Source organism: Pituophis catenifer, unplaced genomic scaffold (genome assembly GCF_029215685.1).
Source record: "Pituophis catenifer annectens isolate HBS135680 unplaced genomic scaffold, rPitCat1.0.hap2 SCAF_14, whole genome shotgun sequence".
NCBI lineage: Eukaryota > Metazoa > Chordata > Lepidosauria > Squamata > Colubridae > Pituophis > Pituophis catenifer.
In genome coordinates, this window is record NW_027256894.1 from 21,353,943 (window position 1) to 21,368,244 (window position 14,302).

The 14,302-nt window shown below is 44.6% G+C and overlaps 1 long non-coding RNA gene across 1 annotated transcript in view; it reads right to left on the reverse strand.

Annotated features, from left to right (window-relative positions):
• The window catches only part of LOC139323905 (uncharacterized), a 188,406-nt gene that overhangs the window by 19,452 nt on the left and 154,652 nt on the right, over positions 1 to 14,302 (reverse strand). The window contains exon 3 of the long non-coding RNA XR_011601027.1: positions 7,151 to 7,221. This is a non-coding gene — a long non-coding RNA (uncharacterized lncRNA). The remainder of the gene's footprint in view (positions 1 to 7,150; positions 7,222 to 14,302) is intronic.

The window sequence follows — 14,302 nt, forward strand, 5'->3', positions numbered from 1 at the left end:
GAAGAAGAAGAAGAAGAAGAAGAAGAAGAAGAAGAAGAAGAAGAAGAATGGGTGGCTCTAACATCCTAGCTTTTCCAAGCTGTTCTTCCCAGCACGGCTAGCTTTCAAAATGCCTTTTTTTAATTCTGCTTTTTCTGTTCCTCCCACACACAGGTTTTTTTTTTTCTTTTTTGGGTCTTTCCTTCTGCCTGAGCTGCCATCCTTCTCCTCTCGCCCACTCGCCCAAACTCCCTCGGTGCTGCTATTGTCCGGGATGACATTAATAAGCTCCCTGAAAACAATGCAATTATGAATTATGCCTTTGTGGCGGTGGAATTACTAATTATTGCTCAGATAAATGGCGATATCATTGATGAAATGCAATACGATCGCTGCCTTTTGTTCGTGTTTGTTTTATTTGGGGTTGAAAAGACCAGCCTCCTCGCTCCAGGATGCGGTGGAGGGAGGGAGAGCTGGAAGGCGTACTTCTGGCAGGCACACCGAGAAGGCCTCGCAATTATTCCCAGGCTCGCTGAAATTCTCTTGAAAACCAAGATTTCGGGCCAACACCCTGTTCTTAGTTAATTCACTTTTAAGAAAATAAAATTAAAAAAATGTAAAAGGCACGTCAGGTTTGCCTCCTTTGCACGGAAGGAATATGAATAACGGCGTAAGAATATTGCCAAGACTTTTTATTAGATCTGAAAAGCCTTTTTTTGCCCACCAAGGAAACACAGAGAAACTGCTTTGAGAATTGCTCCTTGGGGAAAGCTTGCTAGGGAAGGAGATGGAGTTAAGCAGCCCTACGGGGCAACTCTGGAGTTGTGTGTTTGTTTTCGTTTCTTCTATTTTTCCTTCCTTCCTTCCTTCCTTCCTTCCTTCCTTCCTTCCTTCCTTCCTTCCTTCCTTCCTTCCTTCCCTCCCTCCCTCCCTCCCCCTTCCCTTCCCTTCCCTTCCCTTCCCTCCCCTCCCCTCCCCTCCCCTCCCCTCCCCTCCCTCCCCCTCCTTTCCTTTTTCTCATTTTTATTTCCTTCCTCCCTCCCTCCCTCCCTCCCTCCCTTCCTTCCTTCCTTCCTCCCTCCCTCCCTCCCCTTCCTTTTTCCCATTTTTATTTCCTTCCCCTTCCCCTTCCCGCCTTCCTTCCTTCCTTCCTGAGCCATGGTGGCGCAGTGGTTAGAGTGCAGTACTGCAGGCTACTTCTGCTGCCTGCCAGCTGCCTGCAATTTGGCAGATCAAATCTCACCAGGCTCAAGGCTGACTCAGCCTTCCGTCCTTCCGAGGTCGGTCCAACGAGGACCCAGATTGGTTGGGGGTAAGACACTGACTCTGTAAACTGCTTAGAGAGGGCTGTAAAAGCACTGTGTATACAAGTCTAAGTGCTATTGCTATTCCTTCCTCCCTTCCTCCCTCCCCTTCCTTTTCTCATCTCTCTTTCCTTCCCCTTCCCCTTCCCCTTCTTTCCTTCCTTGAACACATTCGATAGGGAGGCTGCTTAGAACTGCAACAGCAAATTTACCACCTTGCAAATACTCTGCAGAAATTCACTGGAGCGGAGCAGAATCCTTGCCAGTTTGCATGTTTGCAAACCTTCTTTCTCACCTTACAGCCTGTTCTACATATGCAACATTTTACCTGAGTGTGTGTGTCCTCTGGGAGGTTACGTGCATGCAGCAAACACGTCCTTTAAGCTGTGTGTACAGTAGTCCTCGAATTAGGACCACAATTGTGCCCCGGAATTGATACAGTGGTTAAGTCAATTTCACCTGATTTTACTACATCTTTTGCTGTGGCTGTTAAGCAATCATCATTTAACATCAAGCGAAACCGGCTTTCCCGTTGACTTGACTTGTGGGAAGCCCCCCTGGAAAGTCATTTTTTTTTAGCACCATTGTAACTTCAAATGGTTGCTAAATGAACATTGCAAATCAGGGACTACTTGTATTTAGATTGAGGGATGCTCTAAGGAGATCGGATGTCCTCCTTTAGCTGTGGGGCTGCTACTTTTCTGAACTTTTCATTTAAAGAGAGGAGCATGGGACATAAAAGGTGAATCATCTCATTGGTATCATTAGATGAGGGGAAGTCAATACCTAGAGTAAGGGTGTCCAATCTTGGCGACTTTATGACTTCTGGACCAGTGGTGGGTTGCTACCGGTTCGCCACGGTTCGGCGAACTGGTAGTAGCAGTGACGGGGAGGGCTCCGCCCACCCACCTGGACATCATCAAATATGCTCTGTGCATGCGCAGAAGCTTCTGCCCATGCACAGAAATGATGGCACATGCGAACTGGTAGCAAAGGTAAGTAAAACCCACCACTGTTGTGGACGTCAACTTCCCTGAATTCCTCAGCCAGCCATGGGGAATTCTGGGAGTTGAAGACTATAAGTCTTCAAATCTCCAAGGTTGGATAACCCTGGAACCAGAGTGAACGTGTGTCTAGGAAGGGCTGAATCTTTTCAATTAATAATAATAATAATAATAATAATAATAATAATAATAATAATAATAATAATAATTTTTATTTCTATACCGCCCTTCTCCCGAATTCTTCCTGGGGCACAAGAGCTAAGAAATCTATTTTGTTAATTGGCCCAATCTCAAGACTTCTGTGTGTAGGACAGTGGTGGGTTGTCCCTGGTTCAGACCGGTTCACAAGAACTGGTAGTAAAACCGGCAGGAGGCTCCGCCTACCGCCCCGGATGTTGTCATCGGCTATCTGCACAAGTGCAGAAGCTTCTGCTCATGCACAGGAGCTCGGCACATACACAATCCCATTGCGAACCGATAGTAAAGGTAAGTAGAACCCACCCCTGGTGTAGGATCTCATTTTCCGTCCGGATGGGAACGACAGAAGAAAATGGGGACATCAAAGCAACACCTAAAATCTGTACATCATTCATCCCACTTCCACGCCAGGGAACACCTGCTGTACAAATACGCGCACCCTCCTCCCTTCCCCGCACTGTCCATGTGTGAACCAAGCTGCTAATGAGCTCAGAAACACAGAGACACTTGAATTAACATGGTTGAATGGAGACAGCCTTGCCCAGTTATGGAGCCTCCCAGATTTTTTTCACATTGGGAGGGTGGCTGATGAATTCTTGAGCCCAACACTATTTTTTCTTTTCAATTAACAAGGTCAAAGAGGAGCCATTCACTCAGGCGGGCTTTTTCAAAGAGGCAGAACGCCTTAAATATTTCATCCGAAAGTAATTCCCCACCCCCTGTCAGAAAGCTTTCCTTTCCTTTTTAAGAAAGACATCTCCTTCCCACCCCTTTTGTTCATGTCAGGATGTAATTAAGCATGAAAGATCAGAGTGCATAACAAAAAGACTCAACAACCCCATGACTTCGCTGGCTTCCTCCAACCAACCACCTCTTTCTCCTCATTTAACATTAACACGCCATCCTTGGGGTGAACACAGAGCTGTCAAGATGGGATCATCATGCCACACTTGTCCTCGGAGAGAAGAAGAAGAAGAAGGAAGAAGAAGAAGAAGAAGAAGAAGAAGAAGAAGAAAGAAGAGGAAGAGGAAGAGGAAGAGGAAGAGGAAGAGGAAGAAGAAGAGGAAGAAGAAGAAGAAGAAGAAGAAGAAGAAGAAGAAGAAGAAGAAGAGGAAGAGGAAGAGGAAGAGGGAAAGAGGAAGAGGAAGAAGAAGAAAGAAAGAAACCACTTCAGATTACATCCAGTTTTGTAGACCATGAATCTTGGAGAACCACAGGTTGGCAGAAGAGACAGGTACAGAATAACAGAGTTGGAACAGATCTTGAAGGTCTTCTAGTCCAACCCTCTGCTTGAGCAGGAGACCCAATACCTTTCTGGACCAAATGGTTGTCCAAGTTGTTTCACTGATTAATTGTTCCTACCTGTCAGGGAAATTTCTCCTCTCCTCTCCTCTCCTCTCCTCCTCCTCTCCTCTCCTCTCCTCTCCTCTCCTCTCCTCTCTCTCTCTCTCTTTCTCTCTCTCTCTCTTTCTCTCTCTCTCTCTCTCATCCATCCATCCATGTATCCATCCAACATCTATCACCTATCACCTATCACTTATCATCTATCTATCTATCTATCTATCTATCTATCTATCTATCTATCTATCGTCATCATCATCATCTATCTATTATCTATCTATCTATCTATCTATCTATCTATCTATCTATCTATCATCTATCTATCTCTCACCATCTATCTATCATAGTTTAGTCTAGTCTAGTCTAGTCTAGTCTAGTCTAGTCTAGTCTAGTCTAGTCTAGTCTAATCTAATCTAATCTAATCTAATCTAATCTAATCTAATCTATCCACTCATCCATCTCTCTTTCTCCTAGAAATCTCTATCAGAGCTACATTAAGTAATCACGTAGCATTGGTCCATCCAATTTTACTTCCCATGAAATCCCCTTCTTTCAATTTTGCTGCCAAAGGAGACAATTGCCCTTTCGGGTGGCAGCAGATACTTTTAAGACAATCATCAGGCCATAGGCAGTTTTTGGGGACTAGACGGAGAATTCCGTCTCCCATTGATTTCTCTCTTCTTTCTCACTTGCAGAGTGCTCCGAAAATGAAGTTATTGGCGGGTTGTAATGTTTTCTCTACCTGACAATTTATGCTGTTGGTTCTCCAGGAAAGTGCTGACCTCTGCATTGACAAACCATCCCTGGATAGACATGTTTCTATAAATAAACCTGCTTTCTTTTCCTCTGACTGAAGGGATAAAGCTTTCGATTATTTTGACTTGCGTAGCTCATTCTCTTTCTCCAGCCTTCTCTTTACTGGCTGGGTTAAAACTACAGAAAACCCTCCCCCGATTTAGATCCGGCATCCATCTTATTTTTGTCTTTGGTTTTCAGCAACGGGAAACCTGCCTCTAAAACAATCCAAGCTGGTGTGACGATCATCGCAGATGTTTGCACAATGCAGTAAATCAGCCATGCCGAAATGAGTGCCTTTAGACTTGTTACAAATTACAGCTTCCAGAATTTCAGAGCCAACGCACCCGAGACGTTTCAAGGGGGACCCGACTGCAGCAAGCAACAGTACACCGTGGTTTGCTTAACTATAGTTTATATACCATTCAACCCCTGTTGGCTGAATTCGAACGACCGCCAGAGGCTCATTCCCCTCACAGCAATCCTAAACAGATCTGGTTAAGATATTGCACGAGCAAGGCCATTTTCTCAACTTTTAGTTCCTGTCCTGTATCTTTTTCTCCAAGTAGGAGGTGAACGTATTTACATGATCGTGTTAAGCTCAGACTTCCACTAATTTGAAGGACCATTGACTTAAGTTTCCTAAGTCTGATTTTGGAAAATCATAAAGGAAAACCTTGAAGGAGCCCTACTTGTGAAATGAAATTTCTTCAGGTGTGGTTCTTAAACCCACTGAACGGATCACAGAATTACATACATAAGAGTTTGAAGGTACCACGGGGAGCATTTAATCAGGTGTCCTGCCCAGGACATGAATCTATCACTACAGATGTAGAAGAAGAGCAAGCAGAGTTGGTGGATGGAGTTAAGAGTGTCATCAGCTTAGAGTCGTTGCATTCCCACAAACGATCCCAATCCAACCTCTCTTGAATTCTGTTGATTCTTATCTAGCACCAATTTAGTGTTGACCGTTAGTTGACTAACTTCTTGTGCATGAGAAATCAACCAGCTTAATTAGAAGTCAATGAAGAGCCCTGATTCTTTGCGCCTGACACATACAGTTGCATTCTAGTGCAATGGCTTCCTTAAAGCCCCCCCCCCACCCCGACCCACAGCCAGAGAAAGGGACGCTGGAATCATCCTGATAGGGTTTTTTTTCCCCATTAAGAAACTAAATTTTGTTCTGCACTGAAACCTCTCCTTGTTCCCTCCAGAGAGCTGTCAAGCTGGGAAATTGCCGGAGAACAGCCAGCTCTGATGTTTGCTGTCTCACACACTGCCTTATCAAACTGACAGTTCACAAATTTTAATCTAGGATTCTGTACATACAGTACAAGCTGGAACCTGCTCCTGTCTCTTCTCAGTGTCCTGGAGAGAGAGCGAGATAGAGAGAGAGAGGGAGAGGGAGAGAGAGAGAGGGAGAGGGGAGAGAGGGAGGGAGGGAGGGAGAGGGAGGGAGGGAGAGGGAGGGAGAGGGGAACGAGGGAAAGCAAGAAAGGGAGAGAGAGGGAGGGGAGGGAGATGTGAGAGGGGGGAGGGAGAGAGGGATGGGGAGGGAGGGGGAGGGAAGGAAGGAGGGAGGGAGAGGGGAGAGAGGGAGGGAGAGAGAGGGAGGGAAGGAGTAGTGAGAGGGAGGGAGGGAAGGAGGGAGGGAAAGAGAGAGAGAAAAAAGAGAGGGAAGAAGGGAGAGGGAGGTAGGGGGAGGTAGGGGAGAGAGAGAGTGGGAGGGAGGGAGGAGAGGGGAAGGAGTAGTGAGAGGGAGGGAGGGAAGGAGGGAGGGAAAGAGAGAGAGAAAAAGAGAGGGAAGAAGGGAGAGGGAGGTAGGGGGAGGTAGGGGAGAGAGAGAGTGGGAGGGAGGGAGGAGAGGGGAGGGAGGGGAGAGGGAGTGGGAGAGAAAGGGAGAGAGGGATATATATGTATGTACACACACACACACACATCCTGGAAAAAAGGGGCCAGTGATCGTCACAGACCAAGAAGGATGAAATGCAAGAGAAGACTCTAGAAAAATCTACGGTCTGACACATCCAGGGTCATCCAATCTACCCTCTGAAAGCTGCACCTTGGCAGCCTTTTGTTGGAAATTTCTCCTTTTAGAAAATAATAATATGAGCCAACAGATTTAAGATCTAACCTCTAGGGAAGTCTTTCTCAACGGGGCAACTTTAAGATTGGACGGACTTCAACTGTGAGAAGTAGACTTTTTCCTCAAGTACAATATTTTACATAAAGAAATATGGGACTTTGGAATGAGTAGAAGGCCATCAAGTTATTTTTCCACGCTGAGCAGAAGAATCTAAAATCAAGTGACCTGCAAGTCAACTGTATCAATGAACGCCCATAGATACATCATGCTCCAATGGGCAATAGAAAATTCCCACTTGTCCAAACCTTGGGTGGTCTATTTTCATCGTTCAGATACATCCCACAGATTTCATGCTGTTGCTGGAGGAAATACAGGCAGGCTCATACTCTGGACTTCAACCGTAACAGAATGTATTCCATTTCTTAGGAGACTTCTCAACTCACCTAAGCAAGTGTAGGATGACCAGTTTCCAGAGATGCAGTGCTGATCTTCCCCTCGCTGGTCCAATCATGCACTGAAAATGAAAAGAAGAAGACATTTTGAGATCGGCTGCCTCACAGAGAATTACATCCTTCAGAAGTGACTTGGGGACCCATCACTCATTCAGGCCAAGCCACCTCCTAAGATTCTGGTTGTGGGGCTTCAGTAGGAATAACTCTTTGGGGTCTATCACATTGATTGACCAGAGAAAAAAGCAAGCGATCAATAAAATGTATGGAGTAAATCTGGTGATGTAATGGTCTGTGAGAATGGCCTTGGGAGGCAGGAGGGAGGGAGCTGAAAACAGCACAACCGGCATTGAAAAGACGTCACAGACCACAGAAAGGGGAATGGTGGGGAAAACATTTCAGAAGACACCCTCCCTAGTTTTCTGAAGAGTAAAGGGGAAGAGGTAAGAAAATATTTTCAGACTTGCAAAATTATGTTAATGTAACCTTACAATAGGGATAGAGTTAGCAGAGCGGAGTGGAGCAGAGCAATGTAGGCAAAAGAGAGGCAGAACCTAAGCTGGAGTCAAGAGAAGAACCAGCCTAGAATTATTACATTCCCATAAGCAATCCAAGTTCAACATCTCTTGAAGTCTGTTAACTCTTATTTAACACCAATTTCATGTTGGCCATTAGCTGATTCTTGTAAATAGCCATGAGCAATAAATCAGCGTAACTAGAATTTATTGTGTGCTCTTGATTTTCATGCCTGACATGTTAATGCATGTAGTTGTGCTTCTTATTCGGGCAAATTTGCAGGAGCTAACAGGTAAGCAAGCAGGTGACTGAGATTACGACTTAGCAAAGAACAAACAGACATTGAAAACTGTAGCAAAGCTTTAGCCGTTGCTAATTCTCATACAAGAAATGGCCAGCAGGGCATCTGCTGCAAGGTTTGAGCCAGCTTCAATTGTCACACCGACGACAAGAATAATTGAATACCTCCAGCGCAAGCCTATTAAGCCGACATCAACCAACGCTTTATATAATCCTATATAAAAGGATGCAGAAGGGAAGAGAACAGTTGAGGAGGAATATAATTGGAAACACAGCTTGAGAAAACCTTGCTGGCACGTGGAAGAAACACGCCAGCTTTCGTTCTCAGACAGATGGCATCAGCCTGGAGATTTCATACACAGGTGACAAAAAGTTCCAGGCCTAACATTTTCATTGGCATATTTCAGTTTTGGGCAAAATGCCAAGCTTTTCAAAAGATCATCCAAGCGTAGATCTACCCTGAAAAGGAATGAAGTCGAATCATGGTTGCCTAGATCTCAGGGTTATCCTTGGAGTGGCGCTTCTCAACCGGGATCATTTCAAAATCTGTGAACTTCAACTCCCAGAATTCCCCAGCCAGCATGGGATCGTCTCATCCCTTGAGATGAATCAAGTCCCAAAGTGCCAAAGATTGGAGAAACGATCGTCAGATTAAAGGACGCGATTCCAGTCTTTGGCCACCCAGAAAGATTTCACAGAAACTCTCTTTTTTTCTTGGAAGGACCCCTCAGAAGACACGGATATTTCTTGCAGCTGAAGGAGAATTGGTAGGGAAAATAAGGCAGATGATTGTCCTCCTGCCAAGCCTGGGTTTGCTTGCTATGCCTCTGAGGACAAAGACATGGGTCAAATCCTGAAGTTCTCCAGAAGGTTCTTCAGAAGTTGAAGTTAGGAACACTGCCCTGTGGAAGCATCTTCTAGCTGTCCATCAAATGGCTATCACTTCATCCCACCTCAATCCCATTCACAAAGTTTGAATGCCTGAAATCAGCGTTGGCTTGGTGTAGCACCAACCCTTTCTGGATGCTGTTTTCCTCGCTTGAATTGGCAGGAAAGTGACAGCGTCAAGCCAACTCTTGCCTTCCCATCAGCTTTCCACATGCGGGTAAGAGGACACTTTAACCCCCAGCAATCTTTTTCCCAAGGAAGGCACTTAATGCAGTATCATTAAGTCATTGCTTCCCTTTCTTTTCTGATAAACCAGAAAGACCGAGATGAATCCCTGCTTACAGGGATAGGTGTGTCCTCCTGCCCTCTAATCTCATTCCCATTCAGCAGTTGCAGGCTGCTTCACAATGCATTAATGAACAGAGTTTCATAGCCCAGATGCAGAACTGGGATGAAGCAAGCCAGCAGCACATCTCTAGACGAGCCAAAGCTGGTCTGAAGGGAGTTGAACAGAAGTGACATCTCCCCAGCTACTTCCCGTGCATACATACTGTATCAGGAAAGCCTTAAGAGGCCAATAAGTTAAGTTTGGTTCTGGGTAACTTCCTGGAATCCACATCGAAGTGGTTGGCCATGGTCTCCAAAAAACGTCCATGATGCTTCTTGATGTTCTAATCCAGTGGTTCTCAACCTGTGGGTCGCAACCCCTTTGGGGGTCGAACAACTTTTTCACAGGGGTCGCCTAAGACCATCGGAAAACACATATTTTCAATGGTTTTAGGAATAATTTTATGGTTGGGGGTCACCACAACATGAGGAACTGTATTAAAGGGCCGCGGCATTAGGAAGGTTGAGAACCACTGTTCTAGTCCATCCCATTGGCCTGGGATTCTCAGGGGATGTCCCATTTATGGACTGATTTGACCCAGTCCTCTTTAGCTTCGGACATCAGCCGTGGTCAGCTGAAACATTAAAGAGGAACCTAATCTACATATATAAAAGCCAAATACCACTCACTCGTCATGAAATCTCCAGAACGGTAAAGCCTACAAACTTGAAATTTGGCACGTATGTTCCTCTTGGCTTCTAGGTACTCACTAAGGAAGGATTTTTTGAAATGACCATCAGATCATTAGTATTTCATATACAGTATTATATTCACACGCTCTGATGCTAAGGAGCTAGATATTCTACTCCCCCTCCCCACCTGAAAAGAACTCTGTTCCAACTGCCAGTTCCCTTATATTAACACCCTCTGATGCTACCCCTTCGCTAAACTGGGTGTGGGCATGGCCAGCGCATAACTCATCCGGCCTGCGGGATGGGACATTCTACTCCCCTCCCCCTCTGTTCCAACTGCCAGTTGCCTTATATTAACACACCCTGATGCTACGGAGTTACACATTTTACATTTATTTATTTATTTTATTTATTTATTTAATTTAATTTGTATACCACCCTTCTCCAACAGGACTCAGGGCGGTGAACAGCCATGGTAAAACATAACATTAAGTTTCAGGCTTTAAGTGTCGATTTATCACGCCCGATCACATAGTTTTGTAGTAAAGTACGGGCATCCAGCTAGTCATGAATAAACCCTTTCCTCATGAGGAGTCTAGAATCCCTTGAGATGAATCAAGTCACAAAGTCACAAAGATTGAAGAAATGATCATCGGATCATTTCAGATTCAAGGGAATCTTGAAACTCTACCATCTGCATTCCCTAAGGAAAAAAAAACAATGTTTTAAAATTCAGAGGGGACTTTCCTACACCTCGAGAAGATTCTTCAGGAATATTTTCCCCAAGATCAGGGAATCCCTGGTCCTCTTCAAGGTCTCCAGGAATAGAGAACTTGTTCCTCATGGTCCTTATTTCCTTAAAACCCCCATCTTCAATTGGTTGGGTTTCATTACATATCCATCCATCCATCACATTACAAGAACTTAGATCCACAGGCAAAAATAGTAAAAAAATAAATAAATAAATAGCATGTCAATTTTAACACTGAAGGTCTTAACTTTAGAATCCTCTCTCTGTATTTAAGCGATATCACAGCATCCAGGGTGTTTGCACCACCTAGTGTCCAGCTGTCCAGGAAGGCTGGAAGATCAATCCGTGGAGGGAAGAGGGACCTCTTATCTTATCCCACTATCCCCTCCCTTCCCACTCAGGATCTGTGGAGGATTTACAGAGAAGAGCCACAGAAGGACAACATAAAAATAAACTATGGTGGATTGTTTCTTTATAAAACAAACCGAAGAGCATTTATTTATAGCTTCTCAACCCCTTAGAGGCTTTCTCTCCTGGGTGTGTTATCCCAAGGTACACAACATGATGTGCAATCATTGGGAGTTTTGTTCAGGCTGTGTGTGCGTGTTTGCCTCTCCTTTCTCTGCCTGACATATGTCCTCTCCCATTCTTTCTCACATTCCACTAATTTTGTCTCCCTGGGGGAGGGACCCAGTTTAGCAGCTGGCTTGGGGGTTGTGTAGTGTACCCTTCCTTTTGGAGAACTTCTCTTCCAGATCCAAAGGGTGGAAGCATTAGAATAAGTGGAGGGGCAGGGTTTTTTTTGGGGGGGGGGAAGGAGGGATGAGTTATCCCAGGCAGAAGAACAGATCAGAACCCTCTTTCTGAATCTCATCTTTCCACTTAAGTCTCTGATGGCAGAGAATTGAGCAACCCCCTCGCAAAATCCCCAATTTACCCACTTACAGCTGAAATATTGTATTGTAAGGTAGTGGAGAAAAGATGACAAGAAATTCTTCCTTCCTTCCTTCCTTCCTTCCTTCCTTCCTTCCTTCCTTCCTTCCTTCCTTCCTTCCTGCCTTCCTGCCTTCCTGCCTTCCTGCCTTCCCTCCCTCCCATCTCCCTCCCTCCCTTGTGGAAGTTTTACTTGACTTTGTAATGTGCTATCTCCCTTCTTTTTCTCATTTTCATTTCCTTCCCCTTCCCCTTCCCCTTCCCCTTCCTTCCTTCTTCCCTCCCTCCATTTTCTTTCTTTCTTTCTTTCTTTCTTTCTTTCTTTCTTTCTTTCTTTCTTTCTTTCTTTCTTTCTTTCTTTCCTTCCTTCCTTCCTTCCTTCCTTCCTCCCTCCCTCCCTCCCTCCCTCCCTCCCTCCCTCCCTCCCTCCCTCCCTCTCTTGTTGGAGTTTTACTTGGCTTTGCAATGTGCCATTTTTAAGAAGTCTGGTGGGAATTATATAATCATTTGCAGAATATTATAATCATTTGTCTAGGGGGAGGGTCAAGGTGGGTACAAGGATGAGCAATTTGCTGTCCTCAAAAGTCCATGGCATGAGGCCAAATGGTAAAGAGGGCTAGGGAAGGTTGAATCGGTCTGCAGGAAACCATCTGGTGATGTTATGATAATACCAGAGCATCTGGCCAAAGCTGTCGGCCTGGTTTTGACTTTGAAGTGGGACTAATTGTGGGGATTTCAATTGGAGACGCATACCTATTTTGACCCTTGGACACATGGGGATGTCAAACTATGCACTTGGGGGCATTCATGGTCTACCGTCTATGGATTGTCCACTTGCTACCTGGCCACCGATCTTCCCCATGGTGCTGTCCTTGCTCGTGGAACCACCATAGATCATCACCTGGAAGCCATCTCTGGGAGTTTACAAGAAAAGATTGAAAAGCTATTTGTCCAGGATGGAATGAAGATCCCTGAAGGAGGTTGGACTAGTAGACCTCCAAAATCCCTTTCAGTACTAGGATTCTACATTACTTTATGCAGCTAGTACTCCTATTTTACAGAGCTATGTGAAACCATCACAGATTCTCTTGAATTCCCTTTTTTCCCACCTTTATATGTGTGTTCTGACTCATTGCCACATCCGTTTTTGATGACTGTTCTCTTTTTTTTTTTTTTTTAGAAAGGGAACACAAAAGTTAAGATGTCGTTCCGTGAGCATTTTCCCCAATGGACACATTATGGGGCTTTCTTTGTCCTAATGTCACCATCTTTCAGGTATTTTTTTCCTAAGATTCACTTTTTAAAAGCCATTCTCACCAGAACAATGTGTTTTAGTGTGCCTTTCCCTTAGCATATGGGTCTTTTAAAAAAAAAATCATTAAGTCTGTAAGTCGGTGAAAATAAGAAGTTCAGAAGAAGAGCACATTACAAATTGGTACATTTTTAGAGAGGACAAATAAGGTATTTTTGGATTGAGTGGTAATTTCTCATCCAGCTTTATTTTCCAGGCCCTTATGCTAGTCAATCCTTTTTTTTTTTTTTTTCATTTCTACCACTTTTAAAGTGGGCAAGAGCATTTCTGAGTTCATTACCTTTTCCAAGTCAACCTAAATAACAACGGAATTCCTAGGTAGTTCTTAGCTGTATCCTTTCTCTTGCAATGACCCTGAGTGGCACAATTTCCCAGTCTGAAGGCAGTGTAGGAAGTTAGCACCCACCCCTTTTCTAGAGGAATGAAATATTTTAAGGAAATATTACAAAAAGGCAGAATATTATGTTTCCCTGTATGAAAAATGGAGAAGCATGTTTTACAGACACAGCAGCTCCCACCTTCCTGCCCCCCACCCTTTGTTAATGGGACAGAGGCAGAAACCCAATCCTTTGTCAAAGGACATTTGCAACACAATAGCAACAGAAACTAACACAATGGGACCCATCTAGACAGAAACTCACCACATGGCACCTGGGAAGATTACATCAGCCAGCAAGGCTAGCTAAGACCCCCACCCCCTGGGAGTCTGACAACCAATCAGAGTACTCTTTCTGGGCCCCAGGAAGTCCAAAGCCAGAGAGAGCATAAAACCCAAAAAACTCGCTGTATCTGCCCCCTTTTCTGTTCAGGAACTCAAGCCATGTGATCCTGTCCACCATTAAACCATCTTTCCAAGCAGTCTCCATGTGTCCAGTGTCTTTTTCCCCACTTGGAGCAGAACCTAGAAGGAGATTTCTTCCAACAGCAGGAAAGCTGTTCCTTCTATGGTTAGAAACACCATCCAAAGAAACTTGTAAGACATTCCAAAGGGTTCTAGAGCAAAGTTTCTTAAACTTGGCCACTTGAAGATGGGTGGATTTCAACTCCCAGAATTCCACAGCCAGCCATGCCCAAGCCCACTCATTTTCAATATCTATGGAGATACTTATTGATCCAGGTCCTGGTTGTCCCAAGGGTGTTTTTTCAAGAGGCAACTGGACTCTCTTTGTTTTTCCTTGAAGATGTTTTGCTTCTCAACCAAGAAGCTTCTTCAGCTCTGAAGAAGCTTCTTGGCTGAGAAGACTGAAAGATTGAAAGACTTAGCTGAGAATACTGAAACAGAAGAAGATTCTTGGTTGAGAAGTGAAAGGTCTTCAAGGAAGAACAAAGGAAGTCCAGTTGCCTCTTGAAAAAACACCTTTGGGAAAACCAGGACCTGGATGACTAAGAATTCCCATAGATGTTGAAAATGAGCGGACTTCAATTC